The sequence below is a fragment of the Callorhinus ursinus genome, unplaced genomic scaffold (assembly GCF_003265705.2).
Source record: "Callorhinus ursinus isolate GAN/ISIS: 27379988/994484 unplaced genomic scaffold, GSC_fseal_2.0 scaffold39, whole genome shotgun sequence".
Taxonomy (NCBI): Eukaryota; Metazoa; Chordata; class Mammalia; order Carnivora; family Otariidae; genus Callorhinus; species Callorhinus ursinus.
The window spans coordinates 21,311,578-21,326,513 of record NW_027397101.1 but is presented as its reverse complement, the minus strand read 5'-3'; the positions used below and the strand labels follow the sequence as shown (position 1 = coordinate 21,326,513).

General features: G+C 42.2%; 1 pseudogene; it reads right to left on the bottom strand.

Annotated features, from left to right (window-relative positions):
* Positions 1-2,739: 2,739 nt before the first annotated feature.
* LOC112836251 (ubiquitin-conjugating enzyme E2 E3 pseudogene) lies at positions 2,740-3,836 on the bottom strand (annotated as a pseudogene).
* Between the last annotated feature and the right edge of the window lie 11,100 nt (positions 3,837-14,936).

The following is a 14,936-nucleotide window of genomic DNA, read 5'->3' as shown; positions in this document are numbered from 1 at the left end:
GATTACTTAAAATAAATAAATAAATAAAATCTTTTTAAAAAAAAAAGAAATCATTGTCTGGTAATGTTAACCTCTCCATCATCTCTGCTTTTACGTTTTTTTTTTCTCACTTTGAAATCTTCTTCATTCTTGGAATGTTGAGTGATTTTTTTTTTATCAAAGCCTCAATATTTTTGTATTATGCAAAGTTATGCATAATACAAATTATGGATCTTATCTAAACCTTCTGTCTTCGCTGGCTTCCTCTGAGGGGGAAGGGGAAGACCTACCAGGTGGAGAGAGATACCCAGATCGTCCCACTGACACCAGAGAGGGGGATCTTCTTTACCGATGGTGGGGGTGGACGTCCAAGTTCTGCATATAGTCTCCCCGGACTTCACAGGGGGCAGGGGAGGCTCTTGACTGGCCAGCTGGGCTGAAAGTTCAACTCCCTACTGAGCTTTCTCTGACACCCCTTCCCCCAGCAGGATTGTTGGAAAACCTCAGAAGAGGCTGATAAGAGTGGAAGTCTAGGTGTCCACTCAGCCTTTGCTTGTATGGTTGGGGTTGGGCCATGGTTTGTTTGTTTTTCCTGTGGTGTTTGGCTGGAGCAGAATGTTATTCTCTAAATGTTTCTGCCCTGCTAGACTTCCCCTGACTTGTCCCTCTGACAAGAGTAAACAAGCTTTTGTTGTGGAATTTTTGGTCTATGCCTATTGGCATTTTGAGTGGCGGGCTTCTCCACTTCCAAGTTGGGGATGTGCGAGGCAAGAAGAAAATGCAGAGAAGTCCCCACCATACCATTCCCTGGGTCCTGATGTCCCTGGCCAGCCTGTCTTCTTCTCTCCACGTTTCAAATACTTGTTTTGTATACAGTGTCCAGAGTTTTTAATTGTATTTAGCAGGAGGAATAGGGAATGTAGGTCTACTCCATATTCCTGGAACCAGAATTCTAGGGGAACAGACTTTTAGAGCAAGCTAGTGGTCTCCCCAGACGAGCAGCTGCGAGGGGGTGGAGATAGAAGAGAGAAGACGAGCAAGGACTGAGTCCTGGGGACCCTCATGTCCAGAGGGAAGAGGAGGAGGAGCTTGAAAGGCAGCAAGAAGGGACAGCTAGGGAGGTAGGAGGGCAAGCAGAAACATGTAAGGTAGCTAGAGTTAACCACCTTTTATTTTATTTTATTTTTTAAAATTTTACTTATTTATTAGAGAGAGAGAGACACAGCGAGAGAGGGAACACAAGCAGGGGGAGTGGGAGAGGGAGAAGCAGGCTTCCCGCTGAGCAGGGCTGATCGATGCGGGACTCGATCCCAGGACCCCAGGACCATGACCCAAGCAGAAGACAGATGCTTAATGACCGAGCCACCCAGGCGCCCCTTATTTTATTTTTAAGATTTTATTCATTTGAGAGCAAGAGCAGGAGCAAGAGGGGGAGGGACAGGGAGAGCCATGTGGAGGTGGGAGGGAGGGAGAAGTAGAGTTCCTGCTGAGGGGGACGTGGCACTCGATCCCAGGACCCGGAGCCGAAGTCAGACACTTAAGGGACTGAGCCACCCAGGCACTCCTAGTTAACCACCTCTTAAAGGATAGTGTAAGTGAACACAAAATCCAGACTGTAGCAGGTTTCAGAAAGAATAGAAGCAAAGTGAAAGAAGAAAGTTACCCAAGCCACCTATTGTGTGATTCCATTTACACGAAATGTCAGAATTGGCCAATGTATAGTGACAGAAATAGATGAGTGGTTGTCTAGGGCTGGGGCGTGGGGTAGTTTGGGAAAAATAGAGATGGGAAATGACTACTATGTGGTATGGGGTTTCCTTTTGGGGCGAGAAAAATATTTCACAATTAGATTGTGGTGACAGTTGCACAACTCTGGGATATATTTTTTTAATATTGAATTGCATACCTTCAATGGATGAATTGTACAGTATGTGAATTATATTTCAATAAAGCTGCTTAAAAAAGGAAAGGAGAGAGGGAGAAAAAAAGAAAATGATACACATTGGGAAAACATGTAGAACTTTTATGCAGGGCCAATTTCCCTTACATAAACAGCTAATAATCCAATGGGGGGAAAATGGTAAAAGATGGAATAGAAGAATATATAAAAAGATGCTTGATTCATAGTAATAGAGCTGTAAATTATAACTACGCTAAACTAACAGCTATTTCATCTATCAGACTGACAAAATCCCGAAGTGTGGTAACACCTGCCAAGACTTTACTTTTTATTTTTTCAGGAGCGTGTTTATTGTGTCCGAGATGATCCATCACGTGCTGTCTGAGCTGCAAAGGGTAAAAGGAAAGCCTCTCGTTACAAACTGACAAAGTGAAAGCTAAAACATTTTTCACAATAGCATGAACCATATACTCAAATAGATCTGGGTTTTATAGAAATGACCTAATTCCTAGTCCTCTCTGGCTACTTTTATAACTTTATATAGATAATGAATTAGGCACTATGCTATCCGGGGGACTTCAGGATCAGTATCCTTAGTACTCCACAAAATACATTCTGATATCCCAAAGAAGCAAGACTTTTGCAAGTAGGCGTGGCAAACCTAACTACAGCTACAAAGTTCTACTCTTGAGGCCAGCATGTATCTCTCGGGGGAGTCTTCCAGTCTCCAAAGGACAAAAACAGGGAGTGGGTGGAGTCAGTACAACACACACAGAGAAGGCTGTCCTGGAAAAGCTATAAAATATGCGGCACAGCGAGAAGAATCCTTGGGCTCCTTCACACCGCATACAAATTACGAATTATGCCGCCTCGCTCTTGCTCTTCTGTCTGGCTCTCCCATCGTGTTCTGCTCTGTTGGTCAGATACTGAGAGGCTATGCTTTGGACCAGAGGATCCATAGGGACGCCGTGTGTCAAATGAGAACAGAGTGACAGCAAAACCTTTGAAATAATCCAAGCAGGACTCCAGTTGTTGTACAGATTCTGGTGCAGAAAGTAACCACTGCTACCTTAAAATGGGTAATAGGATGAAAAGGTGATATCCAGAAAAAACACCCCACTTTCATAGATAGAACCTAGTGGGCCAAGTATAGCTGCTCTCCATTCATAAATGTGCTCTCCTTTAGGCCAAGCACTGTCCTTAGAAGGAGGATCAAGGTTTCCTTCAGCCAGTTCCTCCTGAGTCCTTTCAGCACTGGTTTTGCTAGAGAGTGTGGTGTTGTTCTTCCGCAAGGTGGCAGAAAGTTCTTCAGGCTTGGGAGCCACTCGCTCTTGCTGGTCCATCAGAACCACCACGGCCGGCGCTGGGGCTCTGGTCATCAGACCTCTGCCTGTCTGTCCCTGGACATCTGGGCGAAGTGATTTCTTAGAACATTCTGCCGCTCGATCTGCCCAGCTTGCGCTTGCCATGTCACTAGGGTGTGTTGCGAAGTGGGGAACCCTCCCTTAGGGAAATGGAGGCAGTAGGGGAAGAAAGAGGGGAGGGAGAGGGAAAAAGAAGCCGAGAAGGCTCTGGCCGGGAGCGTGGAACATTGGAAGTCAGAGGGGATTGTGCAGGAAGCACCGCCTCTCCTCTGCCCCAAGCGCCTTGGGGGTGGGGTGGGGTGGGGGAAGGGGGTTCCCGAGCTCAGCCGGGAGAAGGCATGTGCTCCTAGCTCCTAGCGAGGCAGAGGGCCCAGAGAGACCCCTAGAGCTGTGTTTCCCCCGCGGCCCGCCTCGCGGCTGGGTTCCCCACAGCCTACAGCCCGCAAGGTGCAAGGTGCCAGGACACTGGCCAAGCCTTCAGCGGAGCAGGTCCTTTGCTGATTGCTAGTGGGAGCGTGAAAGGTGACAGCCCTATGGAGAACAACTTAGCCGGATCTATCAAAATTACAACTGTTGTACGCCAGACCAGGCATATCGACTTCTAGTCATTTACCACTTTTACTTCCAGACAAGGGAAATGACTTGCCGGCAGGGTCGTTGTGTAATCGCAGCTTTCTTTGTAATAGTAATGGACTGGAAACAACTTAAATGTCAACTAGGAAATCTTAAAAAAAAAAAAAAAAAAAAAGTATTCTTTAAAAAAAAAAGTCAACGAGGAGGAGACCAATAAAGGCAATGAGGAAGCTCTTTATGTGTTAAAAGAGAAAGTTCCCTATGATGTATTGTTAAGGGCAAAACAAAAAAGGGCAGCATGACATATATGGTGTGTTGTCATTTATATTAAAAAGGAAGATGGGATACATTTGTACCACCAAAAAAACAACCTCTGAATGTATCAACAAACTAATACTACTAAATAACTGGATGGTGTGAGGTGGAACTGGAAGATGGGGTGAGAAAGCTATATACTTTTTTGTAATTTTTAAAATTTTAAGCATTTTTTTAATTGAAAAGAAGGAATGTGAGGTGAAAAAGTGGAAATAAGAAGTGTAGCAATTTATCTGTATAGTCTGTTTGAACTGCTGTAACAAAAATCCATAGACTGAGAGGCTTAGAAACGAGAGAAATTTCTTTCCTATAGTTCCAGAGGCCAGGAGGTCCAAGATCAAGGCTCGGGCAGATTCAGAGCCTCCCCAGACTATCCTCATAGACTTCTTGCTGTGTCCTCGCTAGCCAAAGGGGCAAGGGAGCTTTTGGGGGGACTCTTTTATGAGAACTCTGATCCTTGGGCACCTGGGTGGCTCAGTAGGCTGTGTCTACCTTTGGCTCAGGTTGTGAACCCTGGGGGTCCTGGGATCGAGTCCTACATCGGGCTCCCTGCTCAGCCAGGAGCCTGCTTCTCCCTCTGCCTTTGCCCCCCACCCCTGGCTCTTTCTCTCTCTCTCTCAAATAAATAAATACAATCTTGAAAAAAAAACAAAAACACAACACTGATCTTATTCATGAGAAGTCCACCCTAATCACCTCCCAAAGGCCCCCACCTCTCAATATCATCACACTGGGGGGGTAGGATTTCAATATGAATTTTAGGAGGACAAAAACAGTTAACTGATAGCACCATTATTTACAGCTTTTCAATAAGGGGTTGGGACTCTGCAAAGAACTGGCAGCCAGAGGAGGCTGTGGGTCAAAATGAGACTTTTTAGAGCTAGGAGATATTCAGCCTGTTTTTAGGCTGATGGGAATGATCCAGACACTTAGATTGTATGCCTTTTGCTACATTATTGAACCTTTTAAATAGCCCCGCTACAACTTTGTCTGCTTGTGTATTTTTTTAAAAAGATTTTTAAAAAAGATTTATTTATTTGAGAGAAGGCAAGAGCAAGAGCAAGAGCAAGAGCGAGCGAGAGCGAGAGAGAGAGCGCGCACACAAGTGGGGTAAAGGGCAGAGGGAGAAGCAGACTCCCCGCTGAGAAGGGAGTTGATGATGGGGGGGAGCATCTATGTGAGGGCTCCATGCCCGGACTTGATCCCAGGACCCTGGGACCCTGAAAAGGAGGCCCATCCTTTTCCATCTCTGTATCTCCTGCGCCTAGCTTGGTTCTGACATAAAATAGGTGCTCAGCATGTGTTTGTTAAATGATGTTATTGAAGACTCTCCCCATGGCTGTCCACCATCTGAATCAATCCATTCATTACACCTCAGCCCCCAGTTCAGACTTCCATTTTTATCTTGTAGTGAGGTCACCGTGGGTTCACATACTCAGGGAAAGACTCCCAAAGCAGCACAACTTAAAGGAGATGGAGAGGAGAAAGGAAGGCATTGCCGGCAGCAGGAAGGACACGAACAAAATCAGAGGGACCCGGCTATTGACCATGATGATGATGTGGTGTAGGGATGAGGAGGATTGCTAACCTCCATTGAGAGTCCACGGTGCACCAAGAACTGTTTAACTCTTTCACTTGCGAATTCATTTATCCCTGACAAGAACTCTAGAAGAAAGGTATTACCACCATTTTACAGATGGGGAAACTAAAACACAGAGAGAGCAAGTAAGTCGTCCAAGTTCACACAGCTATGAAGGAATGAAAACACATGGGACAAAACGATTGCCCTAATATAGTGACTTGATTTGATTAAAACAAACAAATAAACAAAAAGCCAGCCTTATTCTTGTACCTTTCCTGTCATTCCTGTTCCTTCCTTCCCACCACCAAATATTTCATAAATATATGCCGAGCTTATTTGCCACAACTCTGCAAAAACATCCCTTAGTCCCTGACCCAAGTGGGTGAGGAATCCATTCTAATTCTTGCTCCTGGATATAGTTACAGAAATAATGCCAAGGAGTTTTTCTAACTTCATTTCTTTGATTTCACTTCCTTTCCCAAACACAGTGGGGCATGTTTAAAATTAGTTTCTTCCTACAAGTAGAAATTGCCCTTGAAATTTTGTTTTTTTTGTGCCTAAAATGATCTTTTTTTTTTCCTGCTTCCTTGACTTGGGCCAAATAGGAGACAGCTTACCAAAATGCACAAACTCATTTCCTCCCTTACTACTTCTCTTCCTTTCTCTATTTATGCCTCCCTTTGGAAAATATCCCTTTTTCCAAACACCACTTGAAAAACTCATTTACCAGTGAGTTAGGGGAAATTTTACTTTTACTGATTGTTCTTGGGGATTACTTTAACTTAACACTACTGAATATAAAAAGTATTCTGTTTGGTCAGGTTTCTCCTGGTCGCGAGACTACCTTCAGGCCCTGTTATAGGATGAATTGTGCCCCTGACCCCCATTCTTAAGTTGAAGTCCTAACTCCAGTACTTCAGAATGTGACTAGTTTGAGATAGGGTCTTTAATGAGTTAATTCAATTAAAATGAGGTCTTCAAGATGGGCCCTAATTTTTTTTTGAAGATTTTATTTATTTATTTGACAGAGAGAGACACAGCGAGAGAGGGAACACAAGCAGGGGGAGTGGGAGAGGGAGGACCAGGCTTCCCGCCGAGCAGGGAGCCCGATGCGGGGCTTCATCCCAGGACCCTGGGACCATGACCTGAGCTGAAGGCAGACGCTTAACGACTGAGGCCCCCAGGCGCCCCAAGATGGGCTCTAATTTAATATGACTGGGGAAGAGATTAGGACGCAGACCCACATGGAGGAAAGACCATTGAAGACACAGAGAGAAGGCCATCCACAAGCCAGGGAGTGAGGCCTCAGAAGAAACCAATCCTGCCAACACGTTGGTTCTCAGACTTCTAGCCCCAGAATTGTAAGAAAATAAATTTCTGCTGTTTAACCACCTAGTCTGTGGTATTTTGTTATGGCAGCTCTAGCAGATTAACAGAGGCCCCCAACTCAAAGCTCGCCATTTTCACGGTCACTCAGCCTCCAAACCTGTATGTCCAACAGCCTGTTGGATGTTTCCACCCGTGTATCCCACAGACACTTCACACTCGGTGTGTCCAAAGCAGAAGTCTCGTCACTCTCTGTATGCCTGCCCTTCTTTCAAAGCTCCCCATCTCAGGGATGACATCCTGTGACAAGGCAGAAATCCAGGTGCCATTCCTGATATAGCTGTCCCTCCGCTCCCACTTCTATTAGATATAAAGTTCTGTGCATTCTACCCCTTGAATCTCTTCATTTCTTAACTTTTTGTTTGCATTGAAAAATGTCAAAACCAAAGAAAATTTGAAAGAATGAGGTGAAAATTAACCATTTTTTAAAAAGATTTATTTATTTTAGGGAAAGAGAAAGAGAATGTGCACACATGTGCATGCATGGGCTGGGGGAGGGGCAGAGGGAGAGGGAGAAAGAGAATCCAAGTAGATCCCCATCCCCACCCAACTGAGCAAGGAGCCTGACTTCTTGACCCTGAGATCATGACCTAAGCCGAAATCAAGAGTCAGATCCTTAACTGATTTGAGCCACCCAGGCACCCCCCCCATTTAATATTTTTATATTTGCTTCCCCTTCCCCCATATATATACCCTTTGGTGTATATATATTATATATATTATTTATGTATATATTTTTCCTGAGCCATTTGAAAGTAAATTACATGATATTTCATCTCTGAATACTTCAGCATGCACTTCCTAAGAATAAGGCTATTCTGCCACATAGCCTCAATATCACACCATACCTAAAACTTAACATTATTGAAGTAATACATTCTAATACACTATCCATATTTAAATTTTACCAGTTGTTTCCAAATATCTTTTCTTTCCCCTTCCTTTTCCCTTCCCCATTCCCCCATTCACACACACTGTGTGTATATGAGTGCATACTGATAGCTCCAATTCAAATCTAACTCCACAAGATTCTATACTTTTTCTACATTTACATATCCCACAGTGAAAATCCTGGTTCCCAAGACATCAATGGATTTATTGGCTCTATATCTTACAATATATACAACACAGTTTCAGAATTATGAGACTAATACAACTATCATTAACAAATTTACTAAGTAAAATTTAAGACCTTCTTGCACTTCTTTTAGTCCTTAGAATATATCCCCCAACCAGGAATACACAGAATACTGTATTCAAAAGTTTCTTGAAATTTCTTATCTGACTATATTTCAATTTGATTGTTAATTTGTTTCTGTTTAGATTAAATTTTATGATTTAAAAAATCCTTTTATTTTTAAAAATATATACAACATTTACACAGAAGTCAAACCTTTATAAAAGGAATATTTAAAGTACAAATGTCAGCAAGATGGCCAAATAAGATATCCCTTGCTTAGGGTTGCTTGGGTGGCTCAGTTGGTTAAGCATCTGCCTTCAGCTCAGGTCATGATCCCGGGGTCCTGGGATTGAGCCCCGCATCAGGCTCCCTGCTCAGCAGGCAGTCTGCTTCTCCCTCTGACCCTCTTCCCTCTCGTGCTCTCTCTCTCTCATTCTGTCTCAAATAAATAAACAAAATCTTTAAAAAAAAAAAAAAAAGACATCCCTTGCTCATATCTATACCCCGACAACAATAATTTGGCATCCAACCAGGGACAAAAATGCCTTTGGTGGAGCCTCGAGATCCAGGTAGGCTGTGGAACCCTGATGCAGGCCAAGACCAAGGAGAGTTGTTTTGAGAAGGCAGGCCCGCACCCAGGCTGCTGGCTCGCCAACCGTGGTCATGGGCACAGATGCAGAAACAGCTCTGTAACCCTGACGACTTGGCTACAGACCCATCTGGCTTTGGTTCTGTCAGCAGCACCATATGCTAAAGGACTTGGGGGGAGTCATACCTACCGGTGCCTTGGGTAACAGCCATAGGGACCTCAGTCCTGGCTGCAAACCCTGAGGTGGCCTATGAAGGGGCTCCAAGACACTCTTGGCTGGGATCCAGGAGCCCCTGGAAGTAAGCCTGTCAGACTTGGTCAAACTGCAGATTTTGAAACAGCCCTGGAACTGGACTCCAGCCCATCTCAGCAGCAGCCTGTGAACAGTCCTGCTGACACAAAGACCTGGCAGGAGATCTTCCTGTCTATGACCTGGAGCTCCTGAAAGGGCCCTATCCTTGGCTCCGGCCCCTCTAGCCATGGTCAGAGAGCCAGCCAGCCCACCCAGGGATCTGGCAGGAGCCAGGCCAATCCATGCCTCCACAGCCAGGGACGTTCTGTTGTCATTGCTAACACCTCTACCCTACTGCCCCTTGGTAAAAGTAACCACTTTAATTAGGTAATCAATTAACAAACACATCTCTATTTTATCATTCCCTTTCTTATTAAAAAAAAAAGTAACTTTTCTCACTCAAAAACATCTGGGAAACCAGGCTATGTATTTTCTAGAGATATTCCTCATTCTTTTTTTTACTGCAATGTACCATGTTTTCTTAATTCTAAGACTCACATTCCTTTCTAGTTCAGCATTTCAACATCAAAACCAGTCTTAAATCAGTGCCAAGTGATTTTACCAGCCACAAGGCTGAGAGGTAAGTTGTGACCATTCTCTCCCGGACAGTTCCCTATTCATTTGCTTCTTAACGCAACTGAAGTACTTGAAAGAGCAGTGTCATGAAGTTCAATTTTGCATACTTTGGATCGCCATTTGTTGTTGACCATGTTCTTAAAATTATTGTGATGCAGTATTGAAACAAAAGGTTGCCATGTATGCAAAAGATTGCATGTCACACACCAGACAGTGCAATTAAATATAGAAACAGCCAAGCCTCTTGGGAGCGATGACAAATTTCAGGGCAAAGGTTAGTGTGAGCCATTTATGCATCAGGAAGTACACAAGCGCTAGACCTTTATCACTGAAAAGCTTTCAGTTGACTTCCAAGAGAAGCTTTTATAATCCCAGCTTTACTATTGAGGAAAAAAAAAAAAAGACCAAATAGAAAATAGAGTTGGAATCCCAGCTATTGTTTCTATTCCTCAAAAGTTTTCAGGTGATTCTAAAACTGACAAGACTACATACACAGGATGTCTGCTTTCAACGCTGCTAGTTGACATTGTACTGGAAGGTCTTGGCAGAGCAATTAGGAATGAATGAATGAATAGCACTCAAACTGAAAAGAAAGAGGTAAAACTATCTCTCTTCACAGATGACATGATCATAAATAGAAGATCCCAAAGACTCCACAAGAAAACTAATAAATTCAGCAGTCTTAGGAAATAAGATGAACGCACAAAAATCAGTTATGTTTCTACACACCAGCAATGAACAATCTGAAAAGGAAATTAAGAAAACAATCCCAAAGAATAAAATACCTACGAATAAAATTAATCAAGGAGGTAAAAGACTTGCAAGCTGAAAACCACAAAACATCGCTGAAATAAATTTAAGAAGACCTAAATGAATAGAAAGACATTGTGTGTTATGAATTGGAAAACTCAATGTTGTAAAGATGGTAAAACTGATCCATAGATTAAATGTAATCTCTCTCAAAATTCCAAGGGGGCATATTTTGTATAAACAGGCATAAAATTCATATGGAATTATAAGGCATCCCAAAGAGCTAAGACAATCTTGAAAAGAACCACCAAATCAAGGACTCAGACTTCCGGAATTCTGAAACTTACTACAAAGCTACAAATCAAAACAGCAGGATACTAGCATAAGGATGGACATACAGACCAATGGAATAGAATTGAGAGTCCAGACTCATAAACTCATACATTTATGGCCATCTGATTTTCAACAAGGGTGCTAAGATCATTCAGTGAAGGAAAGAATAGTCTCATTAAAAAATGGTGGTGGAACAGCTGGATATCTACATGTGAAAGAATAAGGTTGGATTCACTACCTCACACCATATTAACAAGTTAACTCAAAATGGATCAACAACCTAAATATAAGAACTCAAGCCATACAGTTCTTGAAAGAAAACACAGGGCTCCTGGGTGGCTCAGGTGATACTTACCTGCCTTCTGCTTAGGTCATAATTCCAGGGTCCTGGAATACAGCCTCATGTGAGGCTCCCTGCTCAGTGGGGACTCTGCTTCTTCCTCTCCTTCTGCCCCTCCTCCCTACTCATGCTCTCTCTCTCTCAAATAAGTAAAAATCTTAAAAAAAAAAAAATATAGGCTACTCATGCTCTCTCTCTCTCTCAAATAAGTAAAAATCTTAAAAAAAAATACAGGGGTAAATCATCTTGACTTTGGATTTGGCAATGGATTTGTCTCAGATATAACACCAAAAGCATGATCATAGAGAAAAAAAAAGATAAATTGGACTTCATTAAAATTAAAAAACTCTTGTACATCAAAAGACATTATCAAGAAAGTGGAGACACCTACAGAATGGGAGAAAATATTTGCACATCATATATCTAAGAAAGGTGTAATATTGAATATGCAAAGAACTCTTACAACTCAACAAGACATGCTAATTCAAAATGAGTAAGCAAGCAACCCTTGTATACTACTACCGAGATTATAAAATGGTGTGACCGTTCTGAAAAATAGTACAGAGTTTCCTCAAAAAATTAAAAATAGTTGCGCCCAGGTGGCTCAGTCGGTTAAGCTTCTGCCTTCAGCTCAGGTCATGATCTTGGGGTCCTGGGATCGAGCCAGCATGGGACTCCCTGCTCAGTGGGGAGTCTGCTTCTCCCTGTCCCTCCCCCACCTCGATTGTGCTCTCTGTCTGAAATAAATAAAAATCTTAAAAAAAATTAAAAACAGAACTGCTATATGATCTAGCAATCCCACTTCTGGGTATATATCCAAAAGAATTGAAAGCAGGGGCTTAAGCAGGTATATGCACATATATGTTCATAGCAGCATTATTCACACATTGGTGGTTCAGTGGTAGAATTCTCACCTGCCATAGCAGTATTATCCATAGCAGCTAAGCGGTGGAAGTAACCCAAATACTCATCAACAGATGAATGAACAAAATGTGGTATATAGATACAAAGGAATATTCCTCAGCTTTAAAAAGGAAGGCTTCTACATGCTACAAGAATGAATTTTGAAGACGTGTTTTTTTTAAATGTTTTATTTATTTATCAGAGAAAGAGAGAGAGCACAAGCAGGGGGAGCAACAGAGGGAGAGGGAGAAGCAGGCTCTCTGCTGAGCAGGGAGCCCGATATGGGACTCAATCCCGGGACCCTGGGATCATGACCTGAGCCGAAGGCAGACGCTTAACCAACTGAGCCACCCAGGTGTCCCTGAAGACATTGTTAAGTGAAATAAGCAATCACAAAAAGATACGATTCCATATCTATGATTCCATTTCTATGAATCTGACTACTTGAGATACTTTATATAAACAAAGTAGAATGGTGGTTACCAGGGGTGGGGTGGGTGGGGTGGGGAGGAGGAGGAGTTGTTTAATGGTTATAGAGTTCCAGTTTTGCAAGATGAAAAAGTTTTGAGGATCTGTTTCACAACAATGTGATTATATACATATTTCTAAAGGTTTATTTATTTGAAAGAGACAAAGAGCTCACATGAGCAAGTGGGAGAGGGAGAGAAAGAGAGAGAATCTTAAGTAGGCTCCACACTCAGCACAAAGACCAACGTGCGAGGCTCGATCTCATAACCCTAAGATCATGACCGGAGCTGAAATCAAGAGTCAGACGCTTAAGCAACTGAGCCACCCAGGTGCCCCTGCGATTATATTTAACACTACTGAGCTGTATACTTAGAAGTGATTAAGATGGTAAATTTTGTGTTTTTTACCACAATAAAAAAATACATAAAAAGAAGAAAAATCTGAGGAGTAGTCCTGGATTTTACTTTGTCTCACATTAACTCACTATTACTACTACTTCAATGAAAACAATTAGAGCTAAAAAACATAATTGGGCAAAGTACTTGAATAGTTTCCTATTTTTCCAAGGAAGATATACAAAAGGCCAACAGGTAAATGAAAAGATGCTTAACATCATTCGTGATTAGGGAAATGCAAATCAAAACCACAATGAGGTACCACTTCACACCCACTAGGATGGATATAATAAAAAAAAGAAAATAACAAAATAACAAGTGTGGCTAGGATGTGGAGAAATGGAAACACTCATTGCTGGTGGGAATGTAAAATGGCTCAGTAGCTGTGAAAACAGTTTGACAGTTCTTCCAGGAGTTAAACACAGAATATGACCCAGTGATTCCACTTTTAGGTATATACCCCAAAGAATTAAACAGGTACTCAAATGCACTAGCGCTACTCACCAGTTAAAAGTTGGAAATGGCCCAAATGTCCACAGTGGATGAATGAATGAATAAACAAATTATATTCTATACATATAGTGGAATATCATTCAATCATAAAAAGGAATGAAGTATTGATAAATGCTACAATGTGGATGAACTTGAAAAACGTAAGCTAAACATGAAGGTCACATATTGTATAATTCCATTACAGAAGATGTAAATCCATAGGGACAGAACTCAGACTGCGGTTGCCACTGGGTGCAGGAAAAGGGGAATGGGGAGCAACTGTTTAATGGGGACACGATTTCCTTTTGGAACTAGATAGAGGTGGTGGATGCACAACATTGTCAATGTACTAAACGCCAATGACTTGTTTACCTAAAAATGATTAATTTTGTTATATCAATTTCACCTCGTTACCAAAAACTTCCACAGGTTTTGAATGTGTCATTTCACCAACATTCTATACATTAATACTAGATGATCAAACAGGATTTAGTAGACTTTAAATTTTGAATGTGAAACAGGCCTAAACTCAAATCTTTGTGATACTGAAGTGGAAGATGGGATGTAATCATCTTGGAAGGTAAATTACTGTTTACATGAAATGCAGGAGTTTTTATTTCTTGAAAAAAAATATTGAGTAAATAAGAGACAATAAACGTTCCTTCCTTCAGAATACTGAGTGTGGGCTTCAGAGTTAGACCACCTGGGTTCCCATTCTTGTCTTCCCAGGCATGTTCTGGAGGACTATCAAATGCACTTTCTCATGTCTTGTGTACTATTAAGAGTTGCATCACTGCGGATTCAAGATTTACTATAATACATTCACTTATTCTCCCTCTACTGGCTGGTTCCATACTACCACACTGTAATAGGCTAATACCTATCAGAGCTGGGGTTGTGATAATTTAACAAATATTTACTGAGTGCTTATTTTTTACGTGCCATGCACTTTGCTGTGTCCTAAGTGCTCCATAGTGAAGTTTAGACAGGATTTATCATTTATCATTTAGAAGAGGGCATAGACCATAAACATACCATTTATGTATCATTAAGTATGAGAAAGGAAAACAGTGCTCTACCAGAGATAAAATGTGGGATACTATTTTATTTTAGGTAGCGTGGACAGCAAAGGCTTTTCTTGGGACCTCTAATCTGAACGACCTACATGATATTGACAAATGACAACAGGTGTATTTGTGGGAAGTTTGAGGTCAGGGACAGGAGACTGTAAAGTATTTAACTGCTATGGAAAATGGTGCATTTCCAGCAAGAGCGATGTAATTTTGCGTTGTAAAAAGATCCAGAGGCAAGACACAAACCAGGGAGACCATTTAGGACGCACGGATGGTGGCCCGGAGTTAGGGTAATTGTGGTTATTGGCCTGAGCGAAAGGGAAGGTGTTATTCTGGGACAGAACGACGATGACGGCAGAGCAGTTAGAGGACAGGCAGAAAAACAAATCACGGCTTTCAGGGTGTCCTGCTGCGAACAGCCGGAACGAGAGCAGAAGCAGGGCAGG